This window comes from Mauremys mutica, chromosome 5 (assembly GCF_020497125.1).
Source record: "Mauremys mutica isolate MM-2020 ecotype Southern chromosome 5, ASM2049712v1, whole genome shotgun sequence".
In the NCBI taxonomy this organism is placed as follows: domain Eukaryota; kingdom Metazoa; phylum Chordata; order Testudines; family Geoemydidae; genus Mauremys; species Mauremys mutica.
Window position 1 is genome coordinate 76,350,778 of NC_059076.1, and position 15,726 is coordinate 76,366,503.

At 39.9% G+C, this 15,726-nt stretch overlaps 1 long non-coding RNA gene across 3 annotated transcripts in view; it reads left to right on the forward strand.

Annotated features, from left to right (window-relative positions):
- LOC123371589 overlaps nt 1-15,726 on the forward strand; it is a 122,716-nt gene that overhangs the window by 99,893 nt on the left and 7,097 nt on the right. For all 3 annotated transcript variants that reach the window (XR_006579855.1, XR_006579854.1, XR_006579856.1), the window contains 2 exons: nt 6,504-6,598; nt 14,176-14,300. This is a non-coding gene — a long non-coding RNA (uncharacterized LOC123371589). The remainder of the gene's footprint in view (nt 1-6,503; nt 6,599-14,175; nt 14,301-15,726) is intronic.

Here is a 15,726-nt window from a genome sequence, read left to right on the forward strand (position 1 = left end):
GTTTGGGATACATAATAAAACATGGAACCAAGCTCAACTTGCCTAGTTTCAGAATTAATTCTGGAAGTTTTGCATAGCCCTAGTCCTATCGAATATATTCTTTAATAACTCTGAGCCATTGTATGTACTGTGCATACAAAAAATCTGACATTTTTCCAAATCAATTAAATAAAGGCCAGAACCTGGCTTTAGTAAGTAATGCACTCAAGGGATTTGTTCCATTGTAACTGAGAGAAGAATCTAGCTCTTAATAAATGAATGAATTTGGCAATGATAGTGCATGAAAAGCCCCATAGTGTAACAACTCATGTTTCAATTCCAGTTGTCACCTGTTGTGTACAGGGTCTAACCATAGACAATACATCCTAAATTTGTATTTACCAGTTTTGTAAAAAGGTTGATCTTCAGAAATAAAAATAAATTAAAAGAGCAGCAAATAACTGTAAAATTATATGGCATACTATACCAGTGAAATCATAAATAGAAGTAGCACTGATGACTCTTGTGATGCGGGAATCTACATAAGTAACTCAGTCCCCTTTGCAGGTATTATTTTAATCAATCGTTTTAAGAAACCAATAAGAAAAGGAGGTCAGGGCTCAAAGGGAAAAATGAAATTGGAAGAAGCAAATTATTAGCGGCTCCCAGCATCTCCGTAACTAAATATTGTCAGCTTCCAACAGCGTTGCTCTGGAGGTGAATCAGCTAAACAACCACAGGAGATGCCAAGGTAAAAGGTACACATAGATGCATAAATTCTCCCATCTTTCATCCCATATGAGTTATTATAATTGGGTCATGTTTGGCACACCAAAATCTTCATTGGAGTTACTGGAACTTCCAGAAAATCCAATGAAACTTGATGGCTGCTCCCGATTTCCAAATAGTCTGTGTAAACTGCAGTCTTGGATTCTGGTTTTAGTTTTTTTATGTTTGGTTCCTACCTACTGAAGTAGTCTGATTACAGAGAGGTGTATCCGACCATGAAATCAAGTAGCTATTTAAACTGCTAATGTAGCACCTCCGGTGCAAACTGCATATTAGGACTAACTAGTTCATTTTAGATGCAGTGAGAACTCTGAATTTGACTTCATCTAAGCTATTTTATATTGCATAAATAAATAATTCCATGACATTTAAACCTGATTAGCAGATCAAAATATTATATTCTCCTTAAAATAAAAATTAGAAATAACAATATCTCTTTCTTCCTTTTCAGCCTCTGGAAAAAATAATACACCATGATGTTGACAACTTTTCAGCAAAGCCAAATAAGGTGACCCCCCATGTGGGGTTCCCCAGGAAACTGCATTTTGGTCCCACTCCTACACTGTGACCTCACCTCTGTTTGGGTTGGAAGCCACAAAAACCATCTGCTGGGGAATCCAACATCACTTGTCTTTGGGCACACTGGGGCTGCCCCTTTCCACAGACCACTGTGCTCTGTCATCAATCCTCACTCACTCAAATAGAAGGCCCCCCTCCAACACCACCCAGCAGAGCCATGATGGGGTGGCAGCAAAGAGAGCCCTCTTCCACTCATACAGAGTACTCTCCTGAGGTGGAGTAAGTAGGGCATGCCCCCCACAGTGAGTTTCAGAGTGAACACTACATTAAGATGAATGGAGCACTTACACCTGTGATTTTAGACTTTCTGCAAACTCTGACAGACATCACTGCACCAGTTACAGTCAAGTCATGCTTTTAAGCTTTTCTTCACGGTCTTGAGGGTCACAAGGTGGTGGCCCCAATTGCCATTTGTGCTTCCATGACTACTACTTGAGTGGATGGGGCAAATTGTTGGACGAAGGGGTGCAAGTGAGTAATCAACCTAATTGAAATAGTTGGTGGGCTAGTAGTACACCACAGAATAGCAAGGTTGCTCACCTCCCCACAGGCCCGAGTTAAGTTTCTATCTGTCTAAAAGACACTTACGTGGTCCCCATCACTGTAGTATCTGAGCACCTCAGTCTTTTAAATGTAATTAACTCAACAACAAGCCAGATATTCTCCACATTTTACAAATTGGGAACTGAGGCACAAAGAAATTAAGTGACTTTCCCAAGGTCACAAAGGAAGTCTGTGGCAAAGCAGGGCACTGAACCAAGACCAACACCCCAGCCACTTTGCTATCCTTTCCTCTGCTGATATGTTGATTAAGATCTGGAAGTGCAGCAACCAGACCCAGGAAACTCAGCTGCTGAACTAATTACTGGTGACAGAGACAGAATCTCTCTTTATTTCCTAATAGTGGTAAAAAAGGCATTTTTCTTCTGTCTTTTTGGGTGCTTCTCATTTTTGTGGGAGGTTAGGTCTTTTTTTATGTTGTTAGTTGTAGCAGTTATGATGTGATGTGTTTGTGCTGTTTCTGCTAGAAGGCGGGAGCAGACACATGAAACTGAGGAGCCAAGGCTCTCCTCTGAGCATGAGCAAAATGCAAACCCAGCCATCAGCATATACTTACCGGCATGGCATACACCTGTGGAGATATGGTGCATCAGCCAATGTATTAGCTAACATCTCTCCTAGCTCTCTGAGTGTTATGGAATGGAGATCCTGTGCTGTTTGCACAGGAAGAAGAGGCTCTCTACACCTTTTTTCCTACCCTTTCAAGCACTAACATGAGGCAGGATTTAGCACTAAGATTTCTTATCCAAATGCTCCTATTTATACTATAATTATCTCTATTGCAACACTGCATGTTAACCAACAAGCCCATTAATAAGAATTTAACTGTACAGATTTCTTATCCATGTTAAAGCTTGGCATTCAAAAACTTTGCCCAAGATCAATTTTCTTTTTAAATTTTCTAAACAATTTGCTTCACTTTAAATTTAATGGTTTCTCTATGCTGTAACTTGATTGTATTTAAGTTGTTTTGTTTAAAGAAAAACAAAGCTAAATTATTACTTTTTATGTTTTATTTTTAAAACACAAAGATTTTCAAGGTCAGGAAAATTGAGGCATAATGTAATTACTGTGCATACAAGTAGTAGCTATTTTTCATAAGATTTTCTACTATTTGTTTAATTTGAACCTATAATATGTAGATTGGACCTGGGCCTGGGAGCCAGGTAATCGGCATTCTTTTATCTTCACTGTCACAGCTATTCCGCGTGACTTCTAGCAAGTCACTTATTCTTTCTGTGCCGCCGTTTGCTATCTATAAGTTTGAAATAATAATACTTCCAAATTCTTTCACCACATGGTGTTGCGAGGACAAATTCATCAACATTTTAAAGCACTTTTTGCTCCTCAGATGAAAGACACTATCCAAGTGCTAAGTGTTACTATTACATTTTATATATATATATATATATATATATATATATATACACGATGTACAGCATTGTTTGTGGTCATTCAGATCATAGGCTATAATGATTCTGATGAGAGACATGTAAGTGGGAGGATGCAATGAATGTATGTCAAGAACAGCACACAAACTATACACCAGAGAGGTGTATGAATGTGTATACTGTTGGTAACTGCAAATTACCTACAGAAAAGAAGTTAAACCATTAAGGCTAAAATGGGAGTTAAACACTTAACTCCCTTTGGCTTCTTTGAAAAGCCCAGCCTCAATGTATGTTAAATAATGTTAAGACTGTAACCTTAACTCAAACAATGGGCCCTATACATGCCAAAGAGGGCTCAATCTACTTTTCAAAGGAAGGTTTTGGTACACTGAGAATGGAGGATAAAAACCAATATGTAACAAAAGACAAAATGGTACACAGACGATTCAGTGAAGCTCTTTTTTGTGGTGATGCAGAAAATATCTTACTTGTAAAGTTTCCTACAATTTAAAATATAGATGTTTGGGGTGGGTCTGTTAAACTACTTTCTATTTTTAAAAACTGATACAAGAGTAGGGGACTAATCTTGCTCCCTTTGGTTAATTTTACCCTTGACTTTAATGGGAGCAGAACTGAGCCCAAGGTTGAGATGAATGTACAAGGGGTGGTGGAGGGGTGGGGCTGTCCCACAAAGGGGCCGACCCTGTGAACACTTTGCAAACAGAATTCCTTTTGGTTCCATTGGAAGTTTGGAACATGTGGGACTTGCGGGATTGGATCAAAAAGAGAAAGATTGAAAATTGCTCTGTCAGTGCATAATAGTAACATTAATTCAAGTTGTAGGTATTCTGGATAGTAGCTTAAATTATATATAATTATTGCAGCATACCTTGGAAGAATTGTTTTGCCATAATCCATGTATTAAATTATAATGATTGATTACAATTACTTCATATATCTACAAAAGGGATTTGAAACATGAAAAGAGAGAACTGTATTTTTGGTTGGCATGTAGAGTAGCATTCTTCTTGATTAGTTGCAGTTTAATGTTGAAATGTAGGGCCACAGTCCTGCAAACATTTGTGCATTGGAGTAACTTTATGCATAGGAATAGTCCCATTTTGTTCCCAGTTGTGTCAATGAAGATATTCACGCACATACATGTTTACAGGTTTGAGGTCTTAATTATAGAATTGTCATAATTATATAGGGGTAAAAATGGGATTGGGTAAGAGAGAGAGGTCTACATATCTGCCTCTCGAGGCAAGATCCTGTAGTCCTGATTCATAGGAAACAAGGAATTGCTATATTGGGGCAGAACCAATGGTCTGTATAGTCCAGTGTCCTGTGTCTTACAATGGAGTCTCAGCTGCATTACAGGAAGATGGAAAAACCCCTGCATGAGGTAGTTATAGAATAACAGTCCCCAGAGAAATTTTCCCCTAACACTCAGTAGTTAGCTTGACTTATGCCCCAAGCAAGGCATGAACATTTGTATCCTTTCCAAAACACTTGTCTATTTTTTAACCCTTATTATAACATCCCTGCGTACTCTCCTTATGTACAGAACTGTCTAGTCCTTTTCTGGTGCTCTTCTGTTCATTGGCATCTTGAGTACAACAGACTAATTGGGAAACAAAGTATTTCCTTTTATCAGGGTCGGTTGGTTTGTTTTTTTGTTTTCCCTGGATGTTCCCTTGTTGTATAATGAGACGAGGTGAATAGAAGTGCCAGACTAATTCTCTATACCTTTCTCTTGTCCCATCTTATTCCTGTCCCCTCTTAAAGCAATCACTCTCCGTTTTCCCAACCTCTCTTCCTATGTAAATTTTCCATGTCTCTAATCCTTTTTCCCTTGTCACTAAATCCTCCACACCCCCATTTCTCCTGAATCTTTCTCTGAGATAGAGCAGAAATAGAGGGTGGGCGGAAAGCTCCCCCTGAATTCAAATTCCTCTATGAAAAGGCAAGATTCTAATCCCACAGTAGTAATGGCACTAATCAGATTTCAGCTGCCAAACAGCTCTTCATCACATTCCTTCTGCAAATGGGGAAGCGCAGTGAGGATTGGAAAGAGCTGGTTCCATCCCAGCTGCGCACAGACACGCTGTATCGACACGCATGCGTATGCACTGCCAGTTGTCTCATGTCATTTGTGTTCTGTTTTTCCTCTTTCTGAAGCACTATTTATACAAACGGCTTTCTTCTTTCTTTCAATTAGGTAACCAAGATTTATTTACTTTTCTGTTCTATCATCCATACACGTAGTTAGAGTTGTAGCTCTTGTCAAGTTTATTTTTTAACTTATTTGTTTTTATTTCTGATGAGGCAGCTTTAAATCAAATGTCAGTGTCAAGGAGACTGCTGTCCCGCTAACGTCATAAAATAACCAGACCTCTCACTATTTGATTTAATTTGCCCTGTGTAACGTGCGGGTGCTGGAGGTTGTTTTAATACGTTTGAAGCTCATCTTGATAGGTGGACATTAACATTAAACAAACAAAACACAAATGCCTTTACACAGCAGGGAGTCATGATAGCCGTCGGAGAGTTGGATCCCGCTGCAAAATAACAAACGTCTCAGATCCAATGTAACAATCTCTTATCACTAAAATAGAGAACCCCCTCCAGAACAGAGCTAAAATGCCGGGAGTGGCAAAGAGATGGACACTGAGTTAGTTGCCCTTGTCAAGTGTCTTCAGATTTCTGAGATCAAGGGAGCAGAACAATCCTTGAATCCGTGTAAATCAGTCTATACAATTGTTTAAACAATCTTGAAGATACTAATGTATGCTGGGCTCTGTTTTGCTATTCTGTTGCTTCTTAGCGCTTTGGAGTCGATTTAGAGTCAGAATTTTTTCTGGGCTGCTGCAGCTGGACAGGGTTTCCTACGAAAGGAGGGAGCATCAGCCAGTGGAAATAATAATAATAATAATAATAATATATTGCTAGCAGAGTGCCGGGATTTAAGTGTATTTAGAAGATCTAAATACAAAGGAACTTTGTGACAGCGTTTGGCATAGACTTGGTTGTCTAAACAACTGATGGGTTCCCAGAGTAGGTGCAGATGATTTTCCAGGAGTGCCATATATGGGAAAGGGAGGGGGGCTTTAGTGTGCTGTCAAAATGCAATGAACAAAAATGTAAGCATGTGTGTAGTGAGGGAAGCTGTTAAACATTTAAATTAATTGTGTGTCATTCTAGGTGACAGAGGGACATTCTAGAGGACAGAGGAGATCTCCAAGGAAAGCCGATGTCGCAAGAGAGGAGAATAGTGACAGTGGTTCCAAAGAATAAAGGTAAAAGTGATTTCTCTCGATCATGGTCTCACTCAGAATTTTCGGTATAAAAGAGTTAGCGCGAACGTGAGTTTGCCAGCGAAGACTGTATATGGTGATCTCGCCTATTGCTGGTGCTAGGCAGCTTTAATATTTAGAACAAAACTTTCCCTCCTTTCACCCCATCCAAAAGAACCACTAACTAAAGGGAAAAAAACTTACAAAGTTATAAATGTTGCATTTGTGCCTGACAACCAGAGCCCTGGTTGGGTGTGTGTCCCCAGCATCAGTGACAAAAATAAGAAATTCACTCCCTCTGTAAAGCTAGAAACTTCACTGTTCAGTTAATTGACTGGCATGGAAAAAGTTTGCTCCAAAATAGTTTTAGAAAGTAGCTCCATGGTTTGCAGTCTACGATCTGGTGCATAATCAAAACAAGTTTATAGCATAATTATAGCGTGCAGGGAGCTTGTTAAAGAATGAAATGTTCCTTCATGGAAATAGTATCTACTCTCTATTTGAGCTTGTTTTCCATTTTCTTCTTCTGTCTGACATTTAATGTGATGATCCATTGCATAAGGGACGGGTAATATAATATGGAGCAGCAAGACAAACTTTCATTTTCAAATTGGAACATAACCTTAAAACCTGCTCTAAGTGAATAATGGGAAAGCATTCGGAGTCTACATGATGTCACTTGTTTGTACAGACAGTACTGCTTGCCTCGGTGCCGCTGAGTGTATATTTTCTGATCCTTTGAAGGGGGAATTATTGCCAGACTTTGGGGGTTTTCGGATTCTATGTTGCTCTTGTCCAATATATTTTACCCTAAACCATATAAATAAAACTGGTGGAATCAGATATCAGAATCTTTCTGCTCAAAAGCCCCAGTGTAGTAAACGCTCTCCCCCTCCTCCTTCCCTTTCCCTGGGAATTAATATAGGATTTGAGAGGGGAAGATAACAAAACCCGGGCCATGATATTTTGCACTCGTTCGCTTTCTTGATCTCCGGTTTGGCAGGCAGGCGAGAAGAATACTCGGTCCTGACATTGATTTCTGAGGGCTTGATCCTGCACTACTGAAGTTTTGCCATTGACTTCAGTAGGCGTAGGATGGGACACAGAACCTATATGCAGCAAACATTGAGGCTTCAAAGATCCGAAATGCTGCAAACATCGTCCAAATGCAGAATATTCACCTGCCCCTTCAACGCTGTGTTCAAATATTTTCCTTCCTGAACGAGAGAATATTCTCTGTACTCATCACACTACAATTTGACTTCAGTAAACAAACTGCTTGAAATACATACACACCGTTATTTCCTCCTTTGTGTTCATGGAGCTTCATTCTCAACAGCTGTGTACGTGAGGCACTGTGGACCCCCGTGGCTGTGATGGGTCCTGATGCCAGTGATTGATGCGCGTCTTGAGCAAATCATTACTAAGAATGGAATTAGTTCTTTATTATCTATAAACATTCAAACAGGAGCAAGTAATAATAAAATCAGGAAAGAAGGCATTGAGCAAAATAACATGAAAGATCCGTTCAGATATAGTGTGTACTCCAAATACACTTTTAATCTAGCTGTAGTAACGTTTTATTAGTAAATGAGAAGCAACTAGCACCCACAGATTTGGCATTAATGACCCAGTCAGTGGATGGAAAATATACTGTCTAGCTCTACCTTATGGACGAGACCCCTTAGGCAAAGGGCATTGGTCAGCAGTAAAAAAAAACTGTTTAGAAAACTGGCTGCTGGTAATGGAGGGCAAGGATGGAGGATTTGATTTGTAGAGTAAAATCTTTAGTCTAATAATTTTTAATGAGGAAAGAAAATATTTAAAGTCAGTAACCTCTCTAGTAGCAGAAAAATAACTCCTGGCCAGACTGGGATGTCCCTCCTCACCCCTCCCCAAACGCACTCCCCCCTTTTGAATCAAGACACTTCTATGCTAGGAATAGAATTTCACCCTTAAAAAGCTACTATTTTAAAAATACCTGCAGCCAGATCAATTGAGGCGATTTTAAAAACGCCCTTTAAAAAGCGTCAGGACAGAAATCTAAGCAACTGGTAGATATTTCAAGCAGAACATCTGTAATGTTCTTATTATCATTCTCAGCTGCAAAGAGCTGTAGCTGATCCTGTGGCTTTTGCAACAAGAAAATTATTGGTATTTTATTTGTTCGCAGTCAAACGAAGTAAGCACTGATTAAAGATTTATTCACATCTGATTTCTGCCTGAAAATAATAGAGTAATAACAATGTGAGCTAGCTATTTTTTCGCAGAGTTCCCGCCACACAAACATTCGCCAATTTAGAATTTCAATATATTTTGTATCCAGATTCGTTGAAATAATTTAGCTTGTGTCCGTTAAAATTAACCGTTAAAATTAATTAATTAATAGACTTATTCTGTAAAATACATGGAGACGGAACAGTCAATTTTGCAATGCTCCTGGAAACATACTACTACTACCAATAATAATTAATAAATCCTTCCTATTTTGAAAGCTCTAATTGTCTGGAGGACTTGAAAATAATTTCGGGCCGTAAATATATACACCTTCCAGTATTTTTGAACGAGTAGGTTAAACAAGAGAGCACGGATCTTGTGATCAAAACTATGCCATAAGCCATTTTTCTTTCTGATGGTCTACATAGAATTCAAAGAGAGTATTGAAGGTCGCTGTTAATAGTCTCATAAAGTTAAAAATTTCCTGCGTGTATTTGTTAAACGTTTGAAGTGTAAATATTTCTAGGTCGTTGTTCTGCATTACAGAGGCAAATGAAAAAACTAACGCTCTTGAGTCTCCGATTCAAAAGTGGCCGTGAATTTTACACTTGTTTAAAACAGTTTATTTGAAGTACAAGGGGACGAAAAAGTGTCACCGAAATGGTCTGTAATCAAATTAAGGGAAAAACTATCTGCTGCTTTTAAATGTCCCGCTTGCCCTTTGGGATTATTGCTGTGTTAACAATGAAAAATGTGGTTTTGCTTTGCAAAAATAAATACATACCTAAATAAAAAATCCCTAGTGCACCCCCTCCCTATTTTGGTTTCATTGTTCTATGCCGAGACAAAACAAACAAACGATTACAGGTTGGAAAACACACTTGAAAACAGTAAAGTCACATTACGACAAAGCTCTGGGCAGCATTAATCTGGTGTTTGGAAAGCGGCTGACAGTTGAGCTTTCCCCCCCCCCCAAAATTGGTTTTAACAAAAAAAACTTAAGGTCCCCCCTCTTAAAAATATAAAATAAAATCCCGCTCTGCTTTCCTCTTGCAATCAGTGTGAGCATAGAAAGAGTTGTTTGTTCTTTCCATTTATACTCTAATCGCCAAATCCCCCTTCTAGTGGGAACAAATTATTTTAACAAAGTCCACGTGAAAAGATCCTATATTTCTTGCTCATTTAACGCTCTCAGGCAGCCGGACCTAACGTATTGCACCCTGGTCCCTACTCTCATCTGGAAGAAGGTGCTCCGCACTAAGCAGGATAAAGGACCGTGCGTTTCTAATGGGAGTTTTTTTAGGGCGCGCAAGGGTTTCACCTTATTGAGCCACTTATTGTAGCAAACTAAGGATGAAATCATGCGGTCTTTACTTGGTCATTACTCACGCAAAGTTCCTAGTTGTCTCAGTGAAAGCTTTGCTTAGTAAGGATCACAGGGTCTGGTCCTTTATATGGAAAAAGCCCAATATATAACATGTTTCTTCTTCAGAACCCCAAATGTGCCCTTCCTGCGTTTTGTATGTGACTGCTGGGAAATTGTAATAATCAAAACTGTCTCTTGAAGACTTTTGCATTTGGGGTTCTTTTTTTATCACGAGGATCCCCCTCCCCCGATCTGGTAGTGGAGATTTAACTCTTGATTGTCCCGAATCGGAGACCCTAGGTTGTCCTCCTGCTCTGTGAAGGTGAAGAACCTTTTCTCCCCTTGCCTAGGAAGGCAGCCCGTGGGGTGGGGAGGGAGGCACTTGTAAGGTTATCTGGTGTCTGGCACCCTGATATCTGGCTATGCTTGCCTGAGATTCCTCTTATCTAAATTCCTAACCTGGAGACTTCAAACAACTCACCCGAATGGAAGAAAAATGCAGGGTTATTTTATATATTCTCATTTCAAATAAACAGATAAATACTCGAGACATCGCCAGATTACCCCATTCATTTAGACAAGGAAAACAGAGAGGAGATGTAATTGGCTCTGATAACTGCACCAGAAGTGACTCTAGAATGCATGGGCTGCGCGGCAAGTAATCTGGTGCTAGTAGCCCTGGTTTGCTGTGCAGTTAACTTCAGCCGTGCCGAAACGGTTTGCCCTGCTGTCCTACTGCGGCGGGAACCCAGACAGTGATTTATGTGCTGGTGACACAGGCGAAATGACCATAAACCTGATGTTGTTTTACAATAGTTAGACCTGCAAAGGATCTAAGCAGGCTCTTAGATCACAGAGAGGGCTTGGTTTTTCTTTAATCCAATCTGAATTTGTACCTTCACAAATCAAATAAACAATGTGAAATCTACATCGCTGGTGCCTAGTAGATCAATTTCCTGAGGCGTGCAAGTTATTACATGGCTTCTGCAGATTGGCTCAATGGAGTATAGCATAATAATGGTAAAGCACAAGGGAGTTTGGGGGAGAGTTTTCAAAAAGTTATCATCAATATCACCTGAGAGGGACAATAATTGCAATATAATTTACCCTATCTGCAGCCACTTAAATGGTACTAGTTGAGTCCTTACATTTGTTCTGAGATAAAAACAATAAATGGGCTTTACATGTGAAATTTATCTACCGAATAATCTTCGGAGATAAAATATCTTTTACTGCTCAACTATGCTATTCGGATTCTTTTGTGGCTTTCATCTGAGATCAAACAGCAGCTCCCAGGGCTTTCCCTAATCGCAGTGAAAAGATAAATGCGAGCTGTCTGCTTGGAAAAGGAAAATGGTTCCAGTAATTCATTATTACTAAATTTCACTTTCACTGAGAAGGAAACCAACAGATTTGCATCTCAGACCAATTTTGACTGACGATGCCTTCAGTGGGATCGCTAGATCTCAGTTTAGCTTGTCTTACCCTCAATGATTGAAATGTCCTTTCACCATCATTAGCATTGCACACAAATCGCATTCGGGTTTTTTTTTCTGTTTTGCAATTTTCTCCTAATTTAACTGAACAGTTTCAGTCCAAAAGTTCTGTGCCCGAAGGGGTGACATGATCTTTCTCTCTCTTCCTACATTATTGCCTTACAGATGAAGAAAGGTGGCTCTTTTCTCATACGGTGTCTTGTATAGAAAGAGTGCGTTCTCTTTCTATGAGTGGCGAGAGCCTGCGTTGCATTCCTTGAGCAACCGAATAATCCACCTGATCCAGTTCTTGGGTGGCTTTTCGCAGCTAGATTCCTTTTAATTATTTTCGGGGCAGATCCTCAGCTGTTGTAAACTGCCATGGCACCATTGGATTCAATGGACGCTTTACATCAGTTGAAGATCTGCTGAGACTTGAGTTGCTACAGCACTGTCAGCGACAAGAACATTGGAAAGGAGTCATGCCCTGACTCTGCCGGAGAAAAGTGTACAGATCCCGCCGATTTGCGTGGGAAATGGGGGATTTTGCCGGTGCAGGGAGTGAACAGGAGGAGCCGGGGAGCAGGCGGCGATGGAGCTCATTTCGCTTAAGAAGAACGATTCCCCTGCACAGGAGAAGCAGCGATGCGGAGGTGCAGCTGTGGTATCTGAACTGGGAATCAGGACGACAGTCGTGCACGTGTAACTACATGGATTCACTGCCGAGGAGAAGCGTATTGGAAATCATTCATTGTTAATGGATTTATTTCAATGTACATGGCTTAAAAAGTGCCCCAGCTCTTACCACCTAGGAAGATCATATGACCCTCCAAAAGAGTGAAATATAAAGCGAGAAGTCCTGCACCCTCCCCATTTCAATTAGGGGTTCCCACTTCTTTATTCTCCGGGAAACGCCCTTCCCAGGCTTAGAGTTTGAGCAAGGACAGGATGATTAATTTTTTCTGGGTCACCCTTTAAATCTCCAAAGGTTGCATTGCTTAACTCTGCTTTATTGCAACTTCTCATGTCTCTGATGCTACAGCAGATAACTGGCACAGACCCTCTCCTCTTAAAGGTATAGTACTGTGTGATAGGGAGGTAAAATTCATACCATGTCAGCAATATTCTATGTGTCTTCATACCCCCCTGCCAAGATGCAGGATTTGTTCTGTCTAAACCCTACAGAGGAATATGATCTGCAATAATGTAACTCTCCTTTTGATTCTCTTTGGGAGTTCAGATATCTACAGGTAACTTAGCCCTGGTCTACACTAGGGCGGGGGGGTCGAACTAAGGTACGCAAGCGTAGCTGAACTCGAACTACCTTAGTTCAAACTACTTACCTGTCCAGATGCCGCGGGATCGAAGTCCGCGGCTCCCCCGTTGACTCCGCCACCGCCGTTTGCGGTGGTGGAGTTCCGGAGCCGACGGGAGCGCGTTCGGTGTTCGATATATCGTGTCTAGATGAGACGCAATATATCGAACTCCGAGAAGTCGATCGGTACCCACCGACCCGGGCGGGTAGTATGGACGTACCCTTACTTGTAAATTAATACAAAACCCATTACATAAAAAAACCAACACTAAAATATCCTGTCCTGAGAGCCTAAAATATACTTGGGGCATAAGCGTTATTCTGCCCACCCATTTAAAAGTTCTAACAATGTTAGCATTTTTCCCTCTAAAATTATACACCTTTCTAGAAGAAACACTACATAGAAAGAGCCAGAGACCAGCAAGATGTACAAATAAATAAAAAAATAAAAATCCTTTATTATGAAGTCTGTCTTCTGTAAATGTTTTCCCTCTGCTAAGGGATACACACGCACATTTGAGCAGGTTGTGCCTTTTAATTCTCAATGATATTTGTATTGGAGAAGACAGGAATTCAAGAATAAACTGCTGAAAAATGTTAAATCTGGGAATTGTGAAATGCTTTATAATATCACTAGAATTGATCAAAGTTTACTGAAGATTCCAGTCAGAAAAGGAGTCTTTGTATTTCAGTCATCTGTAAATTTTACTTTAATTTGAAACATATTTGTAATTGAAGGCTACAGTTCTTGCTAAATATAATGCTCTGTTTTTCCATGGAGAAGATTCAATGGCAAAGAAATATATGTGCCTTAGAGAAAACTTGTGCACTTCTTGGTGTCAATGAGAGGTTGTCTGTGGAAGCACTTCAGCATCAGGGCTTGGTTTATCAAACAGAATTCACACCATAAAAATGTAACAGGTTTGTGGCATCAGAAGAGCACTGGGATAATATTTCCCCCTCCAAATATGAAAAGAATGGACTTTGATTTGGGGTTAGAATAGAGGGCCAGATTTTCAGCTAGTGTAAATCAGCATAGTTCCACTGATGTCAACAGACCTATTAGTTTAAACCATCTTAAGATCTGGCCTATATGTATATTACTCCCAGTATGAGCTAAATAATAGAAATACATGAGGAGGTGCTATTCATGAGTTGGTTTACTCTTATCTGAAGTAACTAAAACTTTCTTTACTTGGTTTCCCAGTTGTATATACTCTGAAGATCCTCAATAATTGCACTGCAGTATGAGCAAGAGAGAGAACAAGTGGCACACCCAATGTGAGCTAACAGGAATAACGGTAGATTTCATGGTCGTGACATCACCACCAGGTAATGTTTAATGGCTGTAATGTTAGCATCATAAAAGCCAACCAATAAAATTGCACTCTATACAGTGTATTGCTATCACATAAAAATGAAAATATGCAGAGAAATGGGTTCTTGGGCTAAATTCAGATCTGGTGTAAGGGGGAGGGATAGCTCAGTGGTTTGAGCATTGGCCTACTAAACCCAGGGTTGTGAGTTCAATCCTTGAGGGGGCCACTTAGGGATCTGGGGCAAAAATCAGTACTTGGTCCTGCTAGTGAAGGCAGGGGGCTGGACTCAATGACCTTTCAAGGTCCCTTCCAGCTCTAGGAGATTGGTATATCTCCAATTATAAAAAATATAAAAATGTCTGCCACTCCATTAAAGCCAATGAAACTGCACACTGTTCCACCATTTCTGAATCTGTCCTCTTGACTCTACAGGTACAATTCACAAATAAGAACCTCTAATCCCATACACTGTCAGAATGCTATTTCTGCTCTTGTAAACTGCATAAAAGTCATACACTACTTCAAAAAATAATTGCTTAACTCTCATTATAGTAATCACAACTAATCCCCAAAACAATGTCAACATGCACTTTGATTTTTTAAAAATCTCATCTGCATTGTCAACCAGTTTCCTCAGTCTCTTTCTACATCTGAAGATCTGAGACCTAAATGGTAACCCCTTTGCTCCCTGTTACAGTGTGATCATGGTTATGTATATTTTTCACACACACACACACACACAACCCAGTTAAATATGCCAGTTTTAAAATCACAGAAATCCCATTTTCTGCTTCCAGGATCATTAAGTAAGATATGACAACTACAAGCCCAAAAATTCACCAGTTCCATTCCCCAGAACCTTACTGCATTATTTAGACAGATATCACAGAAAATAATGAATGCCGACCATGGTGAGTAGGAAGAAAAAAGAGAATATGACAAAGAGAATACGGCTTTTGGGAAAGCATTATCTTACAAGGAAAGCAGTTTACAGTTTACAGTTGTTCCTCTTTGAAGATTTCTTGTGTGTTGTAGCATTTAGATAGATAGATAGATGTTTTGTTGCATATCAGGTGCCACAGAGGGAGTGGACAGTGCCACTGTAAAGGGAAATCATGTCTTACTAATCTATTAGAATTCTTTGAAGGGGTCAACAAACATGTGGACAAGGGGGATCCGGTGGACATAGTGTACTTGGATTTCCAGAAAGCCTTTGACAAGGTCCCTCACCAAAGGCTCTTACGTAAATTAAGCTGTCATGGGATAAAAGGGAAGGTCCTTTCATGGATTGAGAACTGGTTAAAGGACAGGGAACAAAGGGTAGGAATAAATGGTAAATTCTCAGAATGGAGAGGGGTAACTAGTGGTGTTCCCCAAGGGTCAGTCCTCGGACCAATCCTATTCAATTTACTCATAAATGATCAGAAGAAAGGGGTAAA